The 25,624-nt window shown below is 38.8% G+C and overlaps 1 protein-coding gene across 1 annotated transcript in view; it reads left to right on the top strand.

Annotated features, from left to right (window-relative positions):
• The window catches only part of LOC124425633 (nitrogen assimilation transcription factor nit-4-like), a 195,258-nt gene that overhangs the window by 51,438 nt on the left and 118,196 nt on the right, over positions 1-25,624 (top strand). The gene's annotated exons all lie outside the window — the stretch shown is intronic.

Genomic DNA, 25,624 nt, shown 5'->3' with positions numbered 1-25,624 from the left:
GATCGCGTTCAAAGAACTGTTCCGTAGCGGGACACGAGAAGAGAGGACGAAGGACAAGGATGGACCACACAGCTCGCGAGAGATTATTACGCTCTCCGGCTGCGCAGCTGAGGGCGCCACTGCGGCGTTGAGGTTGATTAATTATCATTGCCGCGCCGTTCGCGTTTGCGCGCGCGCGCGCTCGCCCGCTCGGGCACGCAAAAGAGAGAGACAGAGTGTACGTGTGCACGACATTGTATCCCATAAGGGATCGACTTCATAAACCACTGGTCCACCGTACTTTCTCTATAGCTCCATCACAGCAGTCCTTCCTTCTCGTTCTTCTTCTTGGAGACGACATTTAAAAGTGGATTCGTTGTTAATGAGATAAAAAATAAAATCGGACTCACGCGCGTGGTAAATCGATCATTCCGTTGTAACACATTTATGGGAGGGATGGTATAATAAAATCTAATTGTTCGATCGTGCGAACCAACTTAAGGCGTAATTAAATGCACACTTTGATATTTCAGATATAGAGTTTGAACTTAATGATCGTATAATTTATAACAAACAAAAAATAAACGAACGAACGAACGAACGAACAGAAAGAAAAAACGGGGAGAGAAAGTTTTGAGGAAAAACTAGAGTTTCTCTTATTTCTCATAATCGTATTTAATGTTGAAGCGAGGCGTAAAAAAAAACGGAAGATAAAGGGAAAAGCGTAGGTAGGTCGGTCCTTACGGAGTTATGGTTATACCGTCGATGAATCGGCGCTTTTCAAAGGATCTCCGTTCCACAAAGATCCACAAATTGTCTCGTGTTACACGGACTGGGACGTAGTGCGACCGACGACGTCGAGGATTTCTGACTTTCACGGTGCCATCGTTAGCCCCGCTATTCGCACCTGCAACATCACCGTGGCATTGTGCACCTGTCATGTTTCACGCCCTTAAAACAACAATCCTCGTTGACCCGGGATTACGAGAATGCCGTGAGAGAAAAAGAGAGAGAGAAGGAGAGAGAAATAAAGAGAAAGAAAGAGAGAGAGAGAGAGAGAGAGAGAGAGAGAAAAAGAAAGATGTGTTGTAGAGAAGAGTAAGGTCGAGTAGGATGTTATCCAACGCGTTCATCCTCAATCTTCCTCATCGTTCTCATTGAGAAAGAGTTAGAGAGAAAGAGACGAAAAATCGACGATTATTTATTTATCTACGTAGGGAGGTCCGAAGCTTCCCGGGCTTGTAGCTCAACCATTCGAACTAGGTGTTATATTTACCCTGCAAATCCTAAATAAATCCAAGGCATTTGGGTCTTGCGCCTAGGAAGAGCATCACATTAAGCCTCAGTGATTCTGCTTTCTCTATCATACTACGCGTGACAAGGATAGATATATAAAGCGTTGGTCGCACGAGCTTATATACCCTTTAAGATGAGACGAAGAAGGAAGACTATCTTCTCATCTTATGTGCTCGGAATATACGTTCGAGTCAAAGGGTGCATCTCCTTATTCTACGTGGCAAAGAAGAAGGACGGAGCGATTTATCGAAGAGAAAGGAAAGAAAGAAAGAGAGAGAGAGAGAAAGAGAGAGAGAGAGACGAGCACCCTTCCGTGAGGTTTTATTTGTCGAACAAACAGAAAATGCGAGCCGGAGGGGTAAAGAGAAGACGAGAAGAGAGAGAGAGAGAGAGAGAGAGAGAGAGAGAGAGAGAGAGAGAGAGAAGCAGAGAACTCGAGAACTCGATGGAGGGCCACAGCCATTGTTTATCTTCCGACCGCAACACAATATTCTTTCGCGAAGGGCCTGCTCGCGGAAGAACCACGCCGCTCCCTTTCGCAATCGCACTTTGACAGAGCGCTGACGAGTCCATCCTGAGAGTATTTGCATCTTTACGAGCTGGCGGCCGCCTCCTCCGTGGCGCACCTGTACGTTCCACCAGAGATGCGAGAGTCTAAAGGTGAGTGCGAGAGAGATAGACAGAGGGAACCATTTCTGCTCGCTCTCCTACGTCTGTCTTCGGGCGATCTTTTAACCCGGTTTAACCGACGTTCCCTTTGCCTTCTATATTCTCCGTTCTTGTCTCTTCATCTTCTCTTCCTCATCCTTCTCATCCTCTCTTCATCTTCCGTGCGATTCACTTCGCAGCGTTACTTTGGTGCATCTTCGCTATCTCACGGCTTTTCTTTGTCATCTTCTCGCTCTCTCTCTCTCTCTCTTTCTTTCTCTCTCTCTCTCTCTCTCTCTCTTTCCGTTCTACAATTTTCTCTTCGAAATTATATCTTGTTTCTATGTTTTTTTTTATTTATCTCGATCACAAAATCGTCCGTTTCAGTGCCTCTAAAAAATTTCATCAAATTTTATTTATTTTTTTCTTTCTTATTCTTTTCTTTTTCTTTTTTCTTTTTTTCCTGTTTATGAAATTATTGTGATGGAAACACAAATGTAATGTATATATATATGTATATAATTTATATGTATATATATATATATATATATATATATATGCATGTACTTTTTAAGTATATTCTTGTCTTCCTTCTTTGAAGATCGACAAATGATTTTGACAAGCTGTGTTTACTGGTAAGAGTAATCAATAGAGAGAGAGAGAGAAGAGAGAGAGAGAGAGAGAGAGAGAGAGAGAAGAAATCGATCCATAAACTTGATCGTATAATTACTTTACAACGTGTACGATGGGCAAGGTAATTAATGTTACGATGTTCTCTTCGATAATCGGAAGATACATATAATTCACTGGTGTCTCTTAGTCAGTGAGCGATTTTTTTTAAAGATCTTTATTCCTTCTCCAACTTATCGGACAGGTCGTCGAACGCCTCGTCATTAAGCCGATACGCATAATTCGTAAGTACTTGAACAAGATAACGTCTTTTGAAGAGGTAACGCTAGCTCAGGAAAAACTTGCACCTTGCTTATCATTCCTGTCACGAAGCTATCGCATCCACCTGCACGTTTCAATGATTTATCGTATCTTTTTAAAAGAGTATGTGTGTGAGATAGATAGAGAGAGAGAGAGAGAAAGAAAGAAAGAAAGAGAACTTCCTCAAAATTATCGTCGAAATTGAGGCAAGCTCGTATTAACTCGTGACAGCTCAACCGTGACGACCGATCGAATGCGGTTTCTTCTTTGCTCGTTCGAATAATTTGTCGCGCTAAAAGCGGCCCAGTTAAAAGGCAAGCTCGCGCGTTGATTACCTCGACTTTTTTCACGTCGTTACTTTTTCTCTCTCTCTCTTTCTCTCTCTCTCCTTCTCTCTTTCTGTCTCTCCTTTTCTTTCTTTTTTTTTCGTCGTTACGTCATCTTCTTATAAATTCAAACATTGCAAGATTGCATTGTAAGAAGCATCGGCAGGATGTAGATACTCCTGCCTATGTGAAAAAAAGATAATTTAAAATAATTTGATGATAAAAAAAGAAAAAAGGAAAAGAAAAGAAAAGAAAAGAAAAAGAATATAAATGAGGAACAGTTGTTTTCGTTAATGAATTTTAATAAACGATATTAATAATAAGAGATAAGATTGCACAATAATCTAAAAAGTTGATTAACTTATCATCCAATGTTTTTTGTTGAATATTAATAAACAATGGATTATTTTCCTTAGACCAATTATTTCGATTACCTAAGAGGTAAACGACACCCTGTAATAAAATTTATAATAAAACTCAATAAGAAAGTGATCGGTAATAGAGGCAAGTGAAATGATGGTGGCAAAATGGCACAAAAAATGATACGTATTTTTCTCGAAGAATTTCGAGAGGACTACAAAGGAAGAGGAATCGTATGCATCCGTTAACGCTTTTATTATACATGAAATGAAACGATGTATCAGATGTGCGTGATATGCCAAACGTACGAAAACGTTCACACAGGTGTCATTTTGAAATATTTCGTCGTGGGAAAAGGAAGAATGGACAACAAACCCTTTGATACGCCGTCATTACCATCACGTTGTATATCATCATTATCATTATCGTCGTCATCGTCATCCTGATCGTCATCGCGATCGTCATTGTCATTGACGTAATCTCTTTATCCTTTCATACAAAACCATAAACCGACATCGAGAAAGAATAGATTGGACATTTCGTAACAGTCCAATTTTCTAATTTTATTTTTACGTAAAGATTAACGTAAAAAAGAACATTGAAAGTTTCTCATTGCAGAGTGACGGGTTCGATCAAAGATCGAAATAAAAAATCGAAATTCGATTATTGGATATTGTACGCGTTCTTCATGGAATTATTAACGATCGTATAAGTACGATATCACTATCATTGAATAATCGGATAGGCAAGGGCGAATTGAGGGAGAGAGCGAAAATGTGTGTATACTCGTCGTCGTTGTCGTCGTCGTCGTCATCATCGTTGTGTGCGAGATAGTGAGACAGAGAGAGAGAGAGAGAGAGAGAGAGAGAGAGAGAGAGAGAGAGAGAGAAGTTACCAAGTACTGTCGAGTATCCACTCCAAAGAGCTGGGTGGGCTAATTAGCGCGTTGCCTGGCAACCGGACGCCGAGTACGATCTGCACTTTGCTCCATTCCCTTCTCTCTCTCTCTCTCTCTCTCTCTCTCTCTCTCTATCTCTCTCTCTCTATCTATCTATCTGTTTCTATCTCTATCTCTCTCTGTCTCTCTGTCTCTCTACCTCGCTATCTTTTCTCCTCTTTCTATCTCTTTCTCTCTGATTCTATTTTCCTTCAAGTTCCCTGCTAGGTCTTTCAGTCAGATAGGATTTTTATTCTGAGAGAGTAAAACACTGGTCTTAAGACGTAAAATTGTACAGAAGGAACTTCATCGAACTTCAATCTTCAAATGAATTCGAGCATTATATCACTGTATTTAGACGAAGTATCCAATTTATTTGTTCGATTTTTATTGTTTTAATTCAAAGATAATATATTTATTTCTTCGATTCTTCGAAAAAGAAATATCGAAATTTGGGAATTATATGGAATTGATAAAATTTTCGATGGTATTCACAGTTCTTTTTAAGTCATGGTAGAATTAAGTATCACCGTAGTGGGTAGACATAACGATCAACGTTCAACTTCTAAGTAGCCCTCCCGCAGAATCGCTCACTACCAAAGAATAGGCTCTCACGTGGATCTCGGACGTAGGCATCTGCCAGTTCCTGTTTTGTCGGCGCTTCAAGCTGTGAAATTGCTCCGACTTATCATTCGAGCTAACGAGTCCCTAACCGTCTTCACACTTCACACTCTTCTCATTCCGTCTATTCTTTTGCGGCTCGCACCTTGGTCGCAGGGGCGTAGGAAAGCTACAGTTTTCATGATTGTATTAATAACTTCATAAACTTCGAATGCATCAACGATGAATAATGCTTATTCGTTCGAAGTGGGAAAAAAAAAGGAAAAATAAATAAATACTTCAATCTATGTTATAACGAATGTTATATTCGCGTAGATTCGCGTTAAGTCATTAAATCATTTTCATCTAAATATTGAACGTCGAATGCTTTCATATCGTTTAGAAAAAAAAAAGAAGAAAAAAAATCTATAAAAACTCATCAGAAAATAAATCGAATTTATCAAATTAATACGGAGTAATGATTACGTTAGTGATGAACGAATCGCGGGGTTAACGCCGATCGAAGAAGGTGCAGTTTCTCTACGCCATTGGATGGGCCGATCGAGAAAAAATACTCGGGATGCTTGTCACCTCGGAGGACGAGGACGAACGACGAGGATGGTTTCAAGGAGGGAACGGCAATCGCCTGTAATTTGTGCCTCCACCGACACGCGGTTCCCTCATTGATGCCTTTCATTGTTGTTTCATCTCGCGTCTTTTCCTTCTCACATATACTTACACGTGCACATATATATATACACATACACATACAAACGCACACAGTTATAAGTTTTTTTACGTGTTTGTATATGTATGTACACACACACACACACACACACACACACACACACACACACACACACACACACACACATACAGACACATTTATATAAGAACTCTCGGGATATCCTTCCTTTTATTTTTTTGATGCGACAGCCGACAAGAAGTGTCGTGCTGCTCGACGAATGACTCGAACGTGAAAGACGAATGCGAAAAGAGAGACCGATACGCCGGAGAAGATCCGAGTATTCTTTTGTGACACTCATCGAGAGGAGCTCGGTCAGCCTCGAAAAAAAAATTGGAAGAAAGGCACCTCGTCACGCACCTTCATCCTCCTCGATCTACTTATCCTCAATTTACTCGTATCTTCCGTTCGACGTGCGTGTATTTTATTCGCGTCACTTGGCCTGCCATTTTTGTCATTGTTTGAAGAAGAGGAAGGAGATGAAAAAAAAGGAGAAGAAGAAGAAGAAGGAGGAGGAGAAGGAGAAGGAGAAGGTGAAGGAGGAGGAGGAGGAGGATGACGACGAGGACGAGAACGAGGAGTGTTCATAAAATAGAGACGACGAAGGTAATGGAAAATTAATGAACGCTTTCAAAGGCTTACAGAAGAGATTACCACGACAATGTTTATATCGTTGAAAGGAACGCTGTTTCTTCTGCTCCTTCGTCTTCATCTCCTTCTTATTATTCTTCTTTCTCTCTTTTTTTTTCTTTTTTCTTTTTTTTTCTCTACGTGCACTTTGCAAAAGAAATAAAACGTAGAAGGCGCTCGAAATAAATCGCGTAGTTAAGAAGATTATCAACGCTCGCGATGGAAGAAAACGATGTTGCTCGCGTATATATATATATATATATATGCGTGTGTGTGTGTATGTGTATATATATATATATATGTATATATATACGTACGGAGGTTAATAGGATTTTAAACGTATTATTCATCGGCATTCTGTAATCGCGTCAAAATTATCGTACCGTACTCCTCGGCAAAAAATGATCCAAAGCGAAACGTCGAACGCTGAGTAAATGGCTGAGTAAGTGTGACGGTTCATTAATAAAGATTTTCACTGCTCGGAGAGACTCTCGTGCTCCTCTTCGTCATTCGAGTCCAACCCCAATTCTTTTCATTTTTCTTCTTTTACTTCTATCGTTGGAATAGATCAGTGGTTTTCAATGATCCATGTTATATTGATCTAAGAGGTATTACAAGTCAGAATGTTTGCTAAAAGAACCCGAATCCACATCAAGTTCATTCAATATTTTTTTATTTGTTCAATAAACATCTCAGTGTGCTCTTATAGTTTGTTTGGTAGTATAATTGTGTTTTGACAAAAAAAAAAAAAAAGAAAAAAAGAAAAGAAAGAGAAAAAAGAGATGATAAGGCATTTTAGTTCTTTTTTAAAAAAAGAAAAAAAAAGAAGAAAAAATACTTTCAGAACATCGTAGATCGTTATTGTTTTTGTATGTAGATTTATACGTTGATTGTATATATATAAAATATCTCTTGAGACTTAGAAAAGTTTGAAAACCACTGGAATAGATCGAGTTGTGCGAGATCTCGCGACAAGTTCGATGCGTCAAAGTCACGAATACTTCGTTTCCCGTTAACAATGCATTCATCGTGCCACCACTACTATAGATATTGTCGCGCGTAACGCATGAAACTTCAAGAGGTTTTAATTGCGCGAAGGTCGCGGCCGCTCGCTCAATCGTGCCGGATGACTGTCGACAATCGCTAGGGTGATGACAATGGCTGGATGGACGCGTCGCGAGAGAGTGACGTAACGACAAGTCGTCACGATGATAATAAAATCTTATGAGAGAAAGAGAGAGAGAGAGAGAAAGAGAGAGAGAGAGAAAGAGATAACATTTTGATCTTTCTTCGTATAGATCCTACTCAATTTCAACGATCGACTATCCTTGTAAATTGCTTGTAACATCTTCAAACGTCTTTTATAATTTCTACGAAGAATCAGTCGAATGACGAAACTAAATGAACTCTTATAACAAATGATTTAATTATTTTTAATATCGTTTAATTTCAAAGTAATAATTTATGAAGTATAGGTATCGAGAACGATAATTTTTTGACAACGTAACTCATTCATAGAGATAAAACTATGACATATATATATATATATATATATATATATATATATGTTATTCGTTTAATCTCTTTTTTTTTCGCGTGATCGAATGGGGAAAGAAGAACAGCGATTAATCTATGCTGGTGGTTTTGTCGAGACGATGCCGGATCTAGAATGCGGAGAGACAAGATTAGAATAATCGTCGTCGTAGAGAAAAGAACGAGAAGAGAACCGCACCGGGGCAGTGCTCGTTTCGGTCGTTTAGAATGGTTTAAACTGTTTAACATAATGGCCGATGCGGCAAACGAAGTCTGCTCCGATTTGGAGACCCAACAATTTGGCCGACTGTTCTCTAATGTCAACAGATTAGCCGTAATAGTGAAATTACACGTTCGTGTAATATCTCTCGCATATGGAGTCACGTCGGCTTTCCCGTAATCCTCGTAATCGCGTGCCTCTTCTTTTTATCCCCTGTCCCACCCCTCTCTATTTATCTCTCTCTCACTCTCTTATTCTCTTTCTTTCTCTTTCTCTCTCCCCTCTTTTTCTTCTACCTTTTACCTTTTTCACTTTTTCACTTTTTTCTTCCTTTCCTACGCCACATTGTCTCGTCCATCTCCCTAGTATAGCGTCGAGAAGATATTTTGGATAATATTAGGGTTAGACATTATATTCGACAGAGAAAGAAAGAAAGAGAGGGAGAAAGAGAGAGAGAGAGAGAAAGAGAGAGAGAGAAAGAGAGAATGAGAGAGAGAGAACGAGAAGAGAGAGGAGAGGTCAAACGGCTTTGCGAGCCAGATTACATGCATTATTTTTGCTCTCAGTCCACTCGGGGACGTCGAAATGGCCGGTAATTCGATCGACATTCGGCGGTTAGCACGGTTTGTCTGGATCGAGGAATCGAGATTAAGAGAGGAGAGTTAAGGTATCGTATCGGAAGATTCACAAAATGTGCTTTTAAAGGATTCCGAGTTCGAATTTAATAATAGGCTTGTTTGAGATACGTCGTTTAAGAGAACGTGACTTTTAACGGGTCGACTATGATCGTCTGATTTTGAAGAAGGAAGCAAAAAAAAAGAAAGCAAAAAGTAAGTAGTATCTTTTAAGGTCGATTAGATCTTAGACGTGGTCAAAAGTCTATGATGATATAAAAAAAACGTGTAAGACGACGAAGGATCATTGCGAAAATTACATTTCTTTTTTCTTCTTTTCTTTCTTTTTTTTTTTTCTTGACATTTGAACGTCGTATTTATTCTATCTCTTTCTTTCTTTTTATTTTTTTTTTTTTTTAAAAAGGGAGAAGAAAAATCGAGAGAGCATCGTTCGTTGATAAAGGACGATCGGTTGAAACGTCAAGAGGGAAAGAAAAAGAAAAAAGAAAAAAGAAAAAAAAACCGCATAATATTTTCCGATCACGAAGGATACGTCACATTTCTGTAGTTATAATGATGGCGCGATTGAAGGATGACGTACGACGTAGTCCTCCAGGGAAGAGCAGAAGTAGCCGATCCATTGTTACGCTATCTCTCCTATTCTACTTCGCGTTTAATGCATAATCTATAACGGGCTTTTAACAATGCGAAGCACCTCGCTTTTCGAGAAGAGAACGAATGAGAGAAAAAGAGAGAGAGAAAGAGAGAGAGAACGTACTCTCTTCATCTAAGGGTCCTAGGGAATCGATCTTCCGCGAGGCGCACCCTCATATTTCACGAATGTTTTGACGTCTGCTTCGTAAGCATCCGCCTTTGCAAGGGTGAATCGACGACGGCCAACGAACAAAAGAGAAAAGAAAAGGGAACGGTACTCTTGACGCCGTCGTAAAACCGACAACTGGCTCTTTTTCGAAATTGGGTCAAATCGACGATATCGCAATAGATTCCGTACGTTGTTCTCGTATTTCTCATTTTTTATCGAGATATTTTAGGTTGACGTTGATATCGCGTTGATGATTCTTAAGTATAATCCTACTTCTCCCTCACCCCTTATCTATATATCGTCATGAATTACGCAAGATACTCGCTAACGTTGATTCATATCATATTTTTAACAATAACGAAAAGGATTCTTAAGTATTATTAAATTGCTTTTTTTTTGAAGTTTTATACCATTCATTTATATTCATATATATTTTCGACGTTATTAAGATCACAACGATGTTGCATTACCAACCAGTAGGATCAACCGATCTCTTTCTCTCTCTCTCTCTCTCTCTCTTTCTCTTTTTCTTTCTCTTTCTCTTTCTCCTTCTCTCACTCTCCTTGTCTCGATCATCGGTGATCGATTCACAAAGAAAGTCAGAGTGCTGGATACCTAAAGAGATCACTGGGAATGGAAGAAAGAAGAAGTGATTATGCGATCTCCTTGGGATCCACCACTTTATTCCTCTTCCCTCTCCCCTTTCTTCGGTCTCTTCTCATTCCCGACCTCGACCCTTCGAATGTGTCCTTTCTTTCTTTCTTTCTTTCTTTCTTTCTCTCTCTCTTTCTCTCACTCACTCTCTCTCTCTCTCTCTCTCTCTCTCTCTCTCTCTCTCGTGCGCGCTCGCGTTCGCGAAGTCATTCGACTAACATTTTGTCACGTCATTTCCCGTAATGCGATATACTATAGTACATATCGAGCGAAATCTCGAGCATCATTCCGTGGCTATTAATCTATTGGCAGGATTCCAAGGGCAATGCACTTCCTGATATACATATTCAACGGCGGTGGGCCCGTGCATAGGGATCCTCGAACGATTCGAGACGAGTAATCGCGCGAAAGAGAGCTCTTTCCTCTTCTCCTAACGATCGATCGATCCTCGAGTTGAGTCGTGATCCTTAGAAAGGGATGTGAAAGACGAACTAACGTATCTAAGAGATTCATGACATCGTTCGATGTCGACACACGATCGTTATTAAAAATCATAAAGGATAGGATATTTTTATCTCGGTATTTTTTTAATTTGTTCTTTTCTTTTTGACGATCGTTGTTCGCGACCTTGAAAATGACAATACATATTCGTTCATTTTATTGATTACTTTTATCTGTCTTTTTTTTGTTTTGTTTTTACAAAGATCGATTGGTTCGAGAGATAGTACAAAAAAAAAAATAAAATAGAAAAAGAAGAAAAAAAAGAAAAAGAAAATGGACAATGATTTCGACGTCTCGAGTTTCGCGTGACACATTGATACCACCTACGAGAAAACTAGCTTAGATCCTCGCGACTACAATATTTTCTTCTCAAAATTATACACAAGCGGGCACCCTTCTTGCCTGTTGCGTGCAAGTGACTTCGATCGAAGAAAGGAGGTGGAGTCGCTCGAGGGTAAACTTCTTACGTCGCGTACAACAGAGCCATTTTGTAAGCTCTAAGTCGATAAGCTCCGCTCGAATTATACCGTTAACTCGACGAGTCTTTTACGTACTCTGGCAATTAGGTCACTACTTCTACACAATTAAAGATTTTGTAAAGCTCGTGTTTCTTAAGAAAAAAAAAATGAAAAAAAAATAAAAAAAAATGAAAAAAAAGAAAAGAGGAAGAAAAGAAAAAAGGAAGCTAAAGAACAAAAATTACGTAGCCTCTAGCCAATTCCTTTGAAAGTTACGACGTATCGTCTACAACGTAAAGGCGTTCGTAAAAAGGTCCGTTACAGGTCGTCGAGATGGTATCATGAATTCTATTCCAGGAACGTCGCGTTGCGGCTGTATATCATAAAAATTGGAGGTCTCTCGTAGGTGGCTCGATGGAAACAATGTATCCCTTCGGGGCAGTCCAGCTTCGATCGGAAATAAGATCTTGGATCGAGCCAACTCGAAAAAGCTCGATCCTCTGTATACAGCCATATATATACATCTATACATCTATATATACATATATATATATATATATATATATATATATATGTTATGTGTGATATATGTGGAGGAAATACTTATGTATGTAAATTCGTGTATAATATATATATATATATATATATATATATATATATATATGTATATATATATATATAAAAGAAGTGTGTTGTATACATGCGTACATATACCAATATCTCGCGGGATATTTATGAAGATTTGGGAAGAATGGAGGATGATCCGCATCTGCCGCGCCATTAGCCTTAGCTACCCACGTCAGGGCCGTAGCTGGGGGCGCCAGGTGTGACCTCCTCGGATCTCTAATGACGCGCCGTGATAATCCGAAGCAGCATAAGCGATGCCAGGACGAGACAGATATATAGACGAAGAGATTGATATGCCTCGTTGAAGAGCAGACTGATAGCTCGAAAATGCCGTCTCTTTCCCTTTTTTACTCCCATCCCCCTTTCGACTCTTCTTTCCCTCTTCTTCTTTTACCAGAGTTTTCTCTCTCTTTCTCTCTCTCTCTCTCTCTCTCTCTCTCTCTCGCTCTTTTTCTCTAGCCTACTCGAAGGGTCTTCACGATTTTTCCTGCAGCCTCGATTCCAACCACTGACGAATGATCCGGTGATTAAAGTGAGAAAGATAGAAAAAAAGAAAAAGAGGATGAGTGAGAGAGAGAGAGAGAGAGAGAGAGGGAGAGAAAGAAAGAGAAGCGGACAATGGGGATTTAAAGCGTTTTTCTCCCTAGAGTTTACTACTCGTTCACGCGAAGGGCCTGAAAGCAAAATTAATTGCGCGTAACTCGTTATCCCGTCGTACCTTTTAATATGTTATTATTCGTTATAACTAGACACTCTACGGACGAGCATGAGTATGAAAAAGAAAGGAAGAAAGCGAGAAAGAGAGAGAGAGAGAGAGAGAGAGAAAGAAAGAGAAAGAAAGAGGGCGATTATTTGTAACAGTCGACTATATCTCGAACGTGAATTACGTTCGATGAAAAAGGAGACCAATGGGATTTGTATTGCTTATTATAATATATAATAATGGATTAATTAATTCTACCTGCATATACTTCTCAATGATACTTTACTATAATGAAATCAGAATGTAACGTTTCTAAAATTTCTCTTTTGACTCCATTGATCTGTCCGATAGAAAAGAAGACTTCTAGAGGAGAGATGATCATCTTTCGAAAAGGCACACAAGTAAGATTTTCAAGGCTAGGTGCGGACGTGTTAACTGGAGGGTGATCGATGAGTAGATTGCTCTTCGGTCCACGGATGTCAGGAACAAGCGTTCTGAGGTGAAAAAAAGAAATGAAAGAAAAAAGATCTTCCTCATACCACTCGTTTCCACATACATGTATATACACACATGTATGTATTTATATATATATATATATATACACATCTTATGTATGTACATAAATATGTACTAATGGTGTACTCTTACACGGTCTCGTTTGTTGGCGCGAGCGAGACTAAGCGTAAGAGGAATTTCACCTACAACCTTTCGACGTCGAGGCTGTGCGCCAAGGTTTGGAGAGGACCTTGTTATTAATCACGACGCTGCCATCTCCCAGAGCAACGTTCGCTCGTTAACCAGGGGGTTGGCGGGTCTAGAAGGGGGTTCTCTCCCTCTCTCTATCTCTCTGCACGACTAGAAAGAGAGAAAGAGTACATTGGTGGTAGTTGAGGGATACGGGGATGATGGCCATCTCTTAATTACTTCCGCGCCAATTAACACCGTCTCGAATAAAGAAGGGGCTACCCGAGCACCAATGGGAGTTCAGTTCTAAAAAATGCCGGTTTGCTTGAAAAGCACCGATTTACTACCAACATGTAGTCATGTACTTAATAACATAAGCATGGATTTTTTAATTTATAAAATCGAACAGTTTCTCTCTTCTTCTTTTTTTTTATATTTTTCCTCTATCAAATTTTTTATTCGTTTTTTTTTTTTTTTTATTGAAATGATATAAATATACCAATATCTTTCACGGTATTATATATGTGAATAATTATCAAAAATATAATAATAAAGTGAATTATTATACGATAGATTTTATCGATACCTTTCCAGTAACAGTAACAATGAACCATAGAAGAAAATAAACTGGTCACGTTCGTAGGAGTTCGGTGGATTCGAACAGGGCTCAAGAGTGGCGAGAGAAGCTAAGATAGCCAGAAGGGATCAGCTGTGGTTTTCCGAAAGTGGAGTCTCATGGGAAGTCAATCAACCGGCCTTTCTTTGGCCCTTCGCGAAGGGGGTGACTTGAGATCGAAGAAAATTCCGTTCGGCTAAACACGTCGATACTTAGGTACTGATATCTATCCACCATCATATAGTACTATCCTCTACATTACAAGAATTTTTATACTATCGAGAAAAAAATACACACATATATATATATATATATATATATATATATATATTATATATATATAGATGTATATATACTCGTACGTTCAGATAATAATCTGAACATGAAGAAGCGTGCCTCTATTAACTTATCAAAGAGTACACGTCGCGTGTCTCCGGCTTAGGTACGTCGCGTGTACAGGTGTAATTCTCGAGCCGGTTATAAAACGTTACCTACGGAAATACGTCTACATAAGCTTATTAAAAGGAGCTCGAAAAAAGTGAGAGAGAGGGAGAAACAGAAAGAGAGAAAGAGAAAGAGAGAGAGAGAGAGAGAGAGAGAGAGAGAGAGGAAGAGAGGAAGAGTTAGTGAATTTATCTTTTTTTATAAAAGAAAGAAGAGAGAACGTTCGTAACAGGAAAATCAGCATCCACACTTCCTCTCACCCATTCTCTTTTGTAGACTGTCAGCATAATAAAGGTTAGCCATGCCACATACCACGATGGACGATGAAACAACGCGCGTGGCCACAGTATGATACGGAGGGAGAAAGAGAGAGAGAGAGAGAGAGAGAGAGAGAGAGAGAGAGAGAGAGAGAGAGAGAGGTAGAAAGGGGTTGGTTAGAGGATATAGCGATATTACAGGATATGACGACCGTCTCTGTCCTTGTCTGTGTGTCTGTGTACGCGTTCAAAGGGGGCGGTTCGTAAAGCAGTGTATGCACGGCAAGAACAGGGTGAATTGAGCGTAGACAGGAGCTCGTACTGGTAGTAGTAGAGATGATGGTAGTGGTAGTGATGGTGGTGATGGTGGTGGTGGCGGTGGTGGTGGTGACGAGGGTGGGGTGAGGTTTGGTCGGACGACGTGGGTGGGGAGGGTCGGCGATTGGCATTTAATTAGCGGCCGGATGACCGCCGCCGCCTCCGGATCAATACGCCGCCGCTGGGGCCAGTGTGCAGAAGGCAGCGATCCCCTTTCGACCCTCTCTTCACCTCCTCTTCCTTCTCCTTCTCTTCCTCCTACTCCACCTCTACGTCCATCTCCTTCGTCCTCTTCCGTCCTCCTCCTCCTCCTCCTCTTCCTCCATCTTTCTCCAATCCCACCATTTCTCCCTCTTGTCCACCTCCTTTTCCTACTTTCCACTTACCCCTTTGCCGAGTTCACCAAACCCTTCTCCACCCTTCACCTCTATCCATTCTTCGATGGTGGCTGCCTGGAATGAAATAGAACGACGAGAAAACGAACGGACCGAGAGCTTTCCGCCACTCTCCTTCTACCATTTCTATATCTATCTATCTATCTCTCATTCTTTCTCTCTCTCTCGCTCTCTCTCTTTCTCTCTCTCTCGCTCTCTCTCTTTCTCTCTCTTCTTATGCTCCTTACCGTAACCCCGTGACCCCAGCTACCACGTGCGGGGAATATTCGGAAGCACTTGGCCAGAATAAAGCGAATCCACGCTAAGTGCCGCGGATCCTTTCGACCCTATCCTTTCGAACTGGACAGAATTTCGACGGATGAGCCTCAATCGGTATCTTTTCTTTTCTTTTTTTTCTTCTCTCTCTCTCTCTCTCTCTCTTTCTCTCTCTCTCTTTCTTTCTTTCTTTCTTTCTTTTATTCGGTCTTGTCTTGAAACCACGATATTATTTCATTGAGAAAAAAATTCGTACATTTGTTGGTGATGAATTTAAAGTCATTAAATATTTTTCGATGAATAATATATGAATAAATATTTTTAGAAAAAAAAATATATAATATTAAAAGAAGGAAAAATTATTTTATTCATTTAGTTGATTGTTATTTTAAACATTGTGTTACGAAAGAACATATTTGAGATATTTCATGGAATATTATTTTTCTCAGCATCCTGAAGTGTAAATCGATCCAATGCCGGCGTTTTCCTTTCGCTCTCGTTCGACCAAGAGTTAATCACGGTAAACAGACTTCATTGTTCCATAAGGTTTATGTAAAAAGAGCATAGGGCGACGTCGGACACGGTACTCGTGCCAAATCAGTGTTTATGCTTAAAATTATGGCAGGTCGAGTAACAGCCTTTGGATATAAAGCCGCCAAACGGTTCTCATTCCTTCTTGTTTGCCTTATCATAAATGTTCTTTTCTGGATGATCCTCGAATGATATCAACGTATTTTTACATGATATTTATCTTCATTAAATTCGAGCTTTATTCTATAATCAATTAGTACAGATCATTTTTTCCATGATATCAACATTTCATTTCATATATATATATATATATATATATATATATATATATATATATATATATATATATATATTAACGTAGTTAATTAAAATGTAGTTATTAAAAAATTTTCACGCACACACACACTCATACACTATATATATAGTGAATTTTGCGAACGTTACATTGTATTATTGCATACTCTTGATAAATGGAACTTTTATTCATTTCGAATTCTCCCAATGGTAAACTAAATTAAAAGTGATCGCATTACAGATTGGATTTTACAAAATTTCAAATCCTTCAATCAAATATATCGTAGATCCGAACAAATTGTTTAAATATCGTTTAAATGGAGCACCCCTGTCGTTCAGGCCGCTTCCCTCCAACAGAGAGCGCGCCTCGTTGTTTCTCAAGGAGTGTATAAAATACGGGACTTGTTAACAATGTTCGCACCTACACAAGAATATTTTCGCGCGAGTATGTATGTACGTGTTAGCTGGTCACCATCGTAAATGCGAAGTGGAGACTGGAAGAAGGGGCCCCTTTCGGCGACTGTGACCTTCGGCCTGAGATCCTACGAAGATATTTTATTCCCCGTTGGATTTTTACGAGCCGATATATCACACATCGAGCTGGGCCCAACGGGGTTGGACGTTATGCTTTTGCGCTAAGAAGATACTCTGGGGTGCGATGCACCACTACAACAACAATGATCATCCTCTTTGCCGCCTTTCCCATGTTGTGTTTCGTCTTTTCTCTCTCTTTCTCCCTCTTTCTCTCTTTCTTTCATACACACACCCACACAATCGTTCCTTCGCTTGTTTCTTCATACTCCTCCTTCGGATCCTGAAAGACACTAACACATATTCGTAAGTCCTCTTACATTCTCGAGTAAGAACGTAGGTATGTACGTATGTAGCCACGCTTATTCTCGAGAAATGTACGAAAGACGGGCTCACCTTCGAGACGTTCATAACTCACTTGGCCCGCTTCCTAAGGATAAGGTAGACTGCGAGAAGAGTGCGATAAACAGGCCGCTATATATGTACGTATTACTTATTGATGGAATAATAATAACATGTAAGTTGGTTCGAAGTTAAGAAATCGATATACCTTGATTTTGTTCTTTCTTTCCTGTTCTTTTTTTTTTTACTGAACATTTCTTCAAAAAAGGAAAAGATCGATGTTAACGATGTTAATCTCGATGATAGCTCTTTGTTAAGACGTTAGCTCTTTGTTAATACGATAAGATATTATTATCTTCATCCAAACTCAGATTTCATTGCTTTGAAAATTTCTAACTAATAATTATAAAAATCTTGATCATTGTTTGATCGAGAAAAAAATTAACACAATTAAAAAAAAAAATATTGATAGACCTTCAATCGTAGAGTACGTTGACCTGCCATGAAAGTTCATCGAAGTAAGTTACTCGTAGAAACTTATAAGAGATATTCAGCAACCGATAAATACAAATCGAATGTGGCAGGTCTTTAAAAAAAAAAAGAAAGAAGAAAAAAAAGAGACAAAAAGAAAAGGCGCGCTTATCCTAGCTAATAATCGTAGTTCGCCTTCGTTAATGCTAAGCGAAGGTCGAACGTGTTCGAAAGGTTATTGGGCGTTGGCAATACCAGTGTGAAAGCCCGAAAAGGGTTCGTAGTCACGAGGTATCGTCGAAATAGTCATCGGCGTGCGTTAAAACGGTATTTACTTGGAAATAATGTCCCGTGTCAGAGAGCCATCAGCTCTGTGACTAAATGTAAAAAGAGAAACAGGAGGACTTGCGAAGATTGCGTGTGTCTCTTCATTTACGAATGAAATAGAAGAAAGAAAGAAAGAAAGAAAGAAAGAAAGAAAGAAAGAAAGAATGAAAGAATGAAAGAATAAAAGAATGAAAGAATGAAAGAATGAAAGAAAGAAAGAAAGTATCTAGCTAGGATTGAGTCGAGTGTCGCCGTCACGATTCTCGAACGAAGAGAAAAAAAACAAGAAGACTCGGCAGGGGACTTGAATCTCTACAGTGGCGGGCGGCCATTACGCCATTACGGTTCCTTTTCCTTTTTAACGTACGGGCACCGCACGAGACGTACGACGACGGCGCAAGGTGTGGCCGTCACGATGAAAAGTCAGCCCAGCGAACGGTGTGTGCTGCTCGTATAGCTAGACAATACACCGGATCGATCCCTCCCCATGAGCGTGAACGAGAGGGACGGAGACCCAATCGGAAATTGCCGATGAATAGGAACGATAGATGAAAACCTGCTCTATTAAAATGTCTAGTCATTTTTTTTTCTTTCTTTTTTTCCTCTTTTTTATCTCTTTTTTTTTTTGTCGGCGGCGCTCCTCGACGAAGGACCTCTGGACCCAAAGTCGATACTCTCTGCTTTCTTTCTTTCATTCTTTTTCTCCCTCTTTGTCTTTTCTTATGTGGATTTTTTTTCTTCATCTTTTATCCTTCATGGACTCAAAATATTTTTTTTATTTTCTTTTGTTTTTTTGTTCTTTTTTCGTTTTTTTTTCCTTATGTTTTTATTTTCTTGGGGTAAGAAATGACACATGAAAGTTTTAATTCTTTTTTTTGTTAAATCAGACATTTGATGCCCTTTTTTTATTATAAGATTTGAAGATTAAAAGGAGGAACATAAATTTTGAAATCGAGCGGAAACGAAAGTGAAAGAAAATCCTGATAATCGTCTGATTTTTTCAAACGTGAAATTACGGGACGTCGTAAATTTAGCTAACGCTGTCTAGAACAAGATAGATTTTAGAACAAGAGAGAGAAAGAGAGAGAGAGTAAAAGAGAACGAAAAAAATCGGGAGCATCATAGGTAAATTAAAAAAGAGACTTCGCGTATAATGCAAGCCGTAGTTATTAAATTTCAGAGAAGTATTAGTATGGTGCGACACCAGGAATTATCGTATTAACGGATCCCTCGGTATTGTTCTTCTTATCGCATTAAAAAGAAATCTCCGGCGCGTGGCCAGACAACGAAAATCGGTGAGCTTTTTTATCCATTTGTGTGCGTGTATACCAAATATAACTCTGTGTGTGTGTGTGTGTGTGTGTGTGAACATGGAATTTACTTACGCGCGTGCGCTAGCAATCGTCGTTTTATGGCTAAACCGGTGGATTAAGTTCTCCTTCTCCAACTCCACCATCTCCAACACTGTTTCTCTTGGTAGGTGGATCTAACCCCTGCTTATTTTTCGCATTGCCCGCGAGCTGTAATAATGAGATTTAAAAAGGTACCCTTCACCCGTTTCGTCTACCTGTCCACGTGTAGCTATCTCTGTTCTGCCGTCAAGAGAAAGAGAAAGAAAAGGGAAGGTTAGAGAGGTTTAAGGGAGGACTGAGGGACAGAGGAAAGGGGGAAAGAACGGAAAGAGAAAGAAGAAAGACAAGTAATTTTCTACTCGTCGGAAAGGACCGAGCTATTTCCCACGAGCACGAAAAAAGAAAATAAATAAAAAAAGAAAAAAAATATATACTCACTCGGCTTTGCGGTTTCCACAATTTTCCTAAATAATTGAGACTTACGAGCGACCTCTTTCGCCGGATGTTTAAGGCACCCATAACCTTTTGGTTAATCCTCTCGACAATTTAACGGATTAAACCTTTACCGCATGAATCCATGTGATTTTCATCGAAGATATTTCGAAAAACGATCAAGATAGTAACATTGTTTGTGATTGATATTAAAAAAAAAAGAAGAAAACAAAAAACGAAAACAAAAACAAAAAAAAACAAAAACAAAAAACAAAAAGAAAAAGAAAAAAGTAAAAAGAAGGAAATCTTAGAATTTTTATATAACTTACTTAGGTATAGCGTTAGCCATCGTGTTTCATGGTACATGGATCGTGACTGGCAATCGGGGAGTGATATTATTTCATCGGCCGGATGCGGTGGCGTAAGGGATCGGCCCGTGGAAAGAGGAGAAGCCGGAAAGTTAGCATAGCGACGTGACTTAGTACTCCTGAGGGTGTCGTCCGTCAAGTCCGTCCACCCCACGATTCCATCCCCATTCTATCCTCTATTCGAGTACACGCCCGAGAAGAGCCCCATTCTTATATCGCGATATTTTGTCGCAGAGTTAGAATATTTATCGTATATCACGAAAGATCCAAATAATTCGTACCAAAAAATAATTCCTTTCTCATTCTCCCATTGATCCTGTATTTTCTACGGGTTCAACGTAAACTACTACCCTTTTTTTCTCTCTTATTTTGACTCCCTTACTCGTCGACATGCCGCCACCATTCGAATATCCGAGCAGTTAATTCCGCCACATTTGAGCGTTTCCCATTTTAACGGGCAGATATATCACACAAATTGCCATTGTGGTTGCGACAATATGCTAAATACACGGTACGATATATACGAGCAATGGCTGTTAGCATTTCGTTATGTTTCACGAATGAGGGCCGTTATACGCTCCAACGAAATCGTTTTTCTTTCGTCGAAGCGATTTTTCTTTTCTCTCTTTTTTTCTCTTTTTTCGCTTTTTTTTCTACTTATACGTATGTGTTCCATATTCTTCTCGTACGATTTTACACTCTTTAAGACAATTTTTAAATATAATAACATTTAAAATGTGATATCGATTATTAGATGATTTCAACTTCACTTTATCACTCAATTTACTTAGGTATATCCTTTAGTTAATTCTAACCGAATATCATGGCAATAAATCATAAGTCTTCCTTATCGGTTTTTATTTCCGAGACAACTTTTCAAGAGGAAGCCGTACTTTAATACAGGTAATTAAATAGAAGTAGAATTTCTGATACCATCTTATTCTACCCCTTTTTATGAAGAATAAAAAAGAGAATAAAAAAGTCTCTAAGAAAAAAAGATTATTTCTTTAAACTCTCTCTCTCTCTCTCTCTCTCTCTCTCTCTCTCTCTCTCTCTCTCTCTCTCTCTCTCTCTCTCTCTCTCTCTCTCTCTCTCTCCCTTTCTCTCTCTCTCTCTCTGTTTTCATTGTCGGAATCCTTTTTAATGATTTTACCAACGAGCAATGAGATAGGATAATTAAAATTTCTTTTTTTCTTATTCTTCTTCTTTTATTTTAAACAACTATATATATATATATATATATATATATATATATATATATATATATATATATATATATATATATATACGTCATCTTTTAACTCGTACACGATTACGTGTACACAATCTTCTCTCTGTTCTCGAACTAAAAGGTACGGCCGTTTCGTGCAAACGGGTTACGAAAAGGGATGGAGGATGGGTGGAGGCGGGCGGGTGATGAAGGGGTGGGATGGTAGTAGGTGGTTCGAGGGCAGATCCCGAGCGAAACGCATAGGCGAGCCTAAATCCTCGAACTCATTAATGAGCTTCCATAGTCCAACACGTAGGTACATGAACGTGCAAGCGGACGGACGAGCGGGCAGGCGGGCGGGCGGGCGGTCTGTTGGTTTGTTCCCGCGCGCTCGCGCGCACGCACAAACTCAGTGTATCCAGCTTTATACTTGAGGTTTAATTCGCGCTGGTCAAATTAATTTGCAACGATGAACGAGTCGGTGTGTATACGCTGTTAGCAGTGCATTTCGAATCGGGAGATTAGCCCTGTTCATTAAACACGAGCGCGCGTAGAGCATATGAGCTCGCTCGACAGCTTTACTCGCGATTCCCTCTCCATCTCTATATCTTTCTCTTTCCCTCGTTTCACAACGAGCATATCGCATCGTTGTCCTCGAGGGCCGTCGAATTTTCGAACTTTCATTCGACGGTACCTGGTATCGTTCGAGTGGCAAGATAATCCGATGAGATATGAAAATAATGAGTATAGTTAAGATGAGTGTTCATTAAAAATTCGACTTCCCAATCCATAAGTAAAATAATTTTACTTTAGGCTCCAACTCGTTGACTTTAATTTATCCTTCGATCATAATCTATAACTAAGATAAAAATCAACTATATCTATTTACGATTTTTTTTCTATTTTTCTTTCCTCTTTCTCTTTTTTTTCTTTTCTTTTATGAGACTATACCTCCATTTCACATTTTCCGTGTTGTGTGAAAAATTATTTATAAAATTGTAAGTTCTAAGAAAGAACATATGCGAGATCGATCGTATATGAAGATAAATGCAAATGCAGGACAGATAACAGTGGAAAAAGATGTTAATTTAGATAGTCATCATTACATGCGGGACTATTCTCATAATGTTTGTAACACGGTGGCCATTGTTTTGATATTATTAATAATTAGTAAATAGCGATTCGATAGCCACGGCGTCATTGAATGAAAATCTCGTGTAACCTGCCTAAGCTATGCTTGCACAATTAATTATCGGATTTGAATACATTGTATTATTTCGTAGTCCATTTACATGTAGTTATGCGCATGCGCATATATATATATATGTATATATATATATATATATATATATATATATATATATATATATCAAGTATATACACGAAATGAAAGATTTCCGAGCGTTTCATGTTGGCGTAATTTCTATTTACAGATTGATTGGGATTAACAAATTTAATTTTCACGCCTATTTACGCTAGCTAAATAAATAATATATATGTGTGTGTGTGTGTGTGTGTGCGCACGATTGAAATGAATTCTATTCTTAATGGTACGAAATTTTCAAGAACAATTTTGAAAGTTTCGATACTGGTTGTTCATCGAACCGGCGAATCTTTAGGACACGGCGATCGATCATTAAAAGCACACGATCGCCGAAATCGAACGACGATACGGACGCCCTTTCAGATTGACGACCGTGTAGAATGAACAACAAAAAGGCCGGCTGCTACGCCGTTCAAACGCTAATTCCGGCACGCGTGCCGCGAGTCTTCTTTAAACTGTACGCGAAATACACAATGAAAAGCGCGTGTAACGCTCGTGTGGGCAACTTTCATCAATAATTTCGCGAGATTTTTCTTTACGATTTATTTTATATTTTTATCTGATATTTTTATATTATAACATTATATTTCCAATGTATAAAAATATTTTATTTTTAAAATTTATACGTGCGACAACATTGTCGTTCGTTCATAAATTAAATTAAAGAAGTAATAGACTAAAAGTAATATTTTCCATGAGATTCGTTCAGTAATTTAAAATTTTAATTTAACTAAGAAGCTTCAAATTTTATCCTGAAAATTTTTCTCTTCATTACAGATTTCAATTGCTAACAATGACTAATAAATACAAAGATTTAAACGATGAGTTGACTTTTTCGAATTTTCAATAGAACCTTTTATTTTCTTTGAGAAACAAAAAGAATCGCATCAAAAAATGCTGTCCCCTTTTTTTCTTCTTCGAAAATAATTTATACGCGAAGAAAAGATTTTTTGTCTATAATGTAAAAAAAAAGAAATCGACTCCTCGTTTAAATGTTCATCTTTCAAATAAATTTTTGTTGATAAAAATCGGTCAAGTATTACGCTTGGATTCTTTGTTGGCGTAAACCATTATAAAAGCAGGAGTAGTGAGCAGCCTTAAGGAGGCCGCATTAAGCAGAAGCGAGATGATAAAACGGCGTGGCGTCATAACCGGCAATAAATGTTTCGTAGCTCGTAAAAGCGTTATTGCCTTGTGTGTTGCACGTTATAGGCTCGCGCGTTTACCACGCGTACGAAGGGGATGCAAAGAAGCAGTCGGGAGAAGAGAAGGAGGAGGAGGAGGAGGAAACCGTGGCTCCTCGAAACATAATACTTCATGGAGTATAGGCACGAAAAAGGAATGGAGCAACGCAAGGTGTAGTCGACACTACTACTTGAGACTTGCTCCGAAGTAGCAAGAGACTCTCGCGACTCTCCGGTCTTCCGTGTAATTCGAGAAACTATATAATACATTGGCGTCACGCCATTTATGTATACTAGCACGATAAATCATATAAGCGATATCCCGTGTGAAAAGTCAGATAGAACGATGAGCAGTCTACTACTACTACTACTACTACTACTACTATTACTACTACTACTAATACTACTACTACTCGAGAGTTTTTCTTCTTTTTTCTCTTAATTTAAAAAAAAAGAAATTTCTTTTTCTTTTTTTTTTTTTTTCAAAAATGCGCAAATATTTCAATGTATCGAAGTATCGGTCGATCGTGAAGCACCGAAAATTGTGAGAAATGAATTATTCTTTCTTTTTATTTCTTTTTTTTCTTTTTGTTTACATCAAAGAAATTAATTTTTTCGTCTGGGATAATGTTTTAAGTATCAATTTACTTTGGCAATAAGCTCTCGTGATAGATAGGTTGATATATAAAAAATAATGCACCCTGAAGAAAGAGTTAATCGTTCGGAAATGTTTCGAAGAAATGTTCAAAATTATATTCCGCTCGAGTCTTTTGGTGTCGAGTTACCTTCGGGGTACGAAAGTTATCAGGCTCGTTATATTCGAATATGTGATATAAGTTTGATGTAAGAAACAGGCAGAAGGTGTATTTGAGAAAGCTACCAGAGGTAAGTTTGGTGTATAGTGCGCACACAATGTTGCCTTCGAAATTTAGCTTACGAGCGTCTTTCTTTCCCCTACACGTTAATATCGCCCATATAATCTGTCGCCATTTCGAATAAATAACCCGCAGTGAAGCTAATAAAATTCGTCGCCTGTTAAATTTTGTCGATATCTTAAACGTGCTCGTTCCTAGCGAACGATGTCAGAATATTTCCAGTCTGTAAGCTTTCGCGGTGCCATGGGATACTGTCTATATAAAGACACATGGCCAAGGAAGGTGCGTATGCGTCGCTTCATTTGTCTTTATATTAACGCCTTACGCGAGTTTGCAAAAGACTTTTAGCTCTGGTGTCTTCGTTCGGTGTTTTTGTATCGATCCATTCGTTTTTTATGAACTCATCTGGAATTTTATGAACGGGTGAAACAATAAAGATTAACAATATTTTTTTCCTCGAAGAATGATATTCGATTATGAAAATGATCTATGTGTGGAAACTAGTTTCTTAATAATAATTAATTTCGTGTGAAAATTATTGAAAATGGAAAAAAAAGAATGTTCGAAATAAAAATTTTTCTGATCACTTTTTGCACCAACAAGTTTGACACTTTTATAGATATTTAAATAAAAATGCAGAGAGTTAACCGTTCGGTACATAAAGCGATACCGATGCCGATAGTAATGCTCGCACTTCCTTTCGCCCGGGGCCAGGATTGGATGGTGACTCCCAAGGGGTTAATTTCGTAGCGAAGGGTGGAAAATATTCACGGTTCCTTAAAATCCGACGAGGCCGTCTCTTACGAGCTTTCTCTAGGGTGGCGTTATGC

This window comes from Vespa crabro, chromosome 7 (genome assembly GCF_910589235.1).
Source record: "Vespa crabro chromosome 7, iyVesCrab1.2, whole genome shotgun sequence".
NCBI lineage: Eukaryota > Metazoa > Arthropoda > Insecta > Hymenoptera > Vespidae > Vespa > Vespa crabro.
The sequence above is the reverse complement of the archived record's forward strand: the minus strand, read 5'-3'. Positions and strand labels throughout refer to the sequence as shown.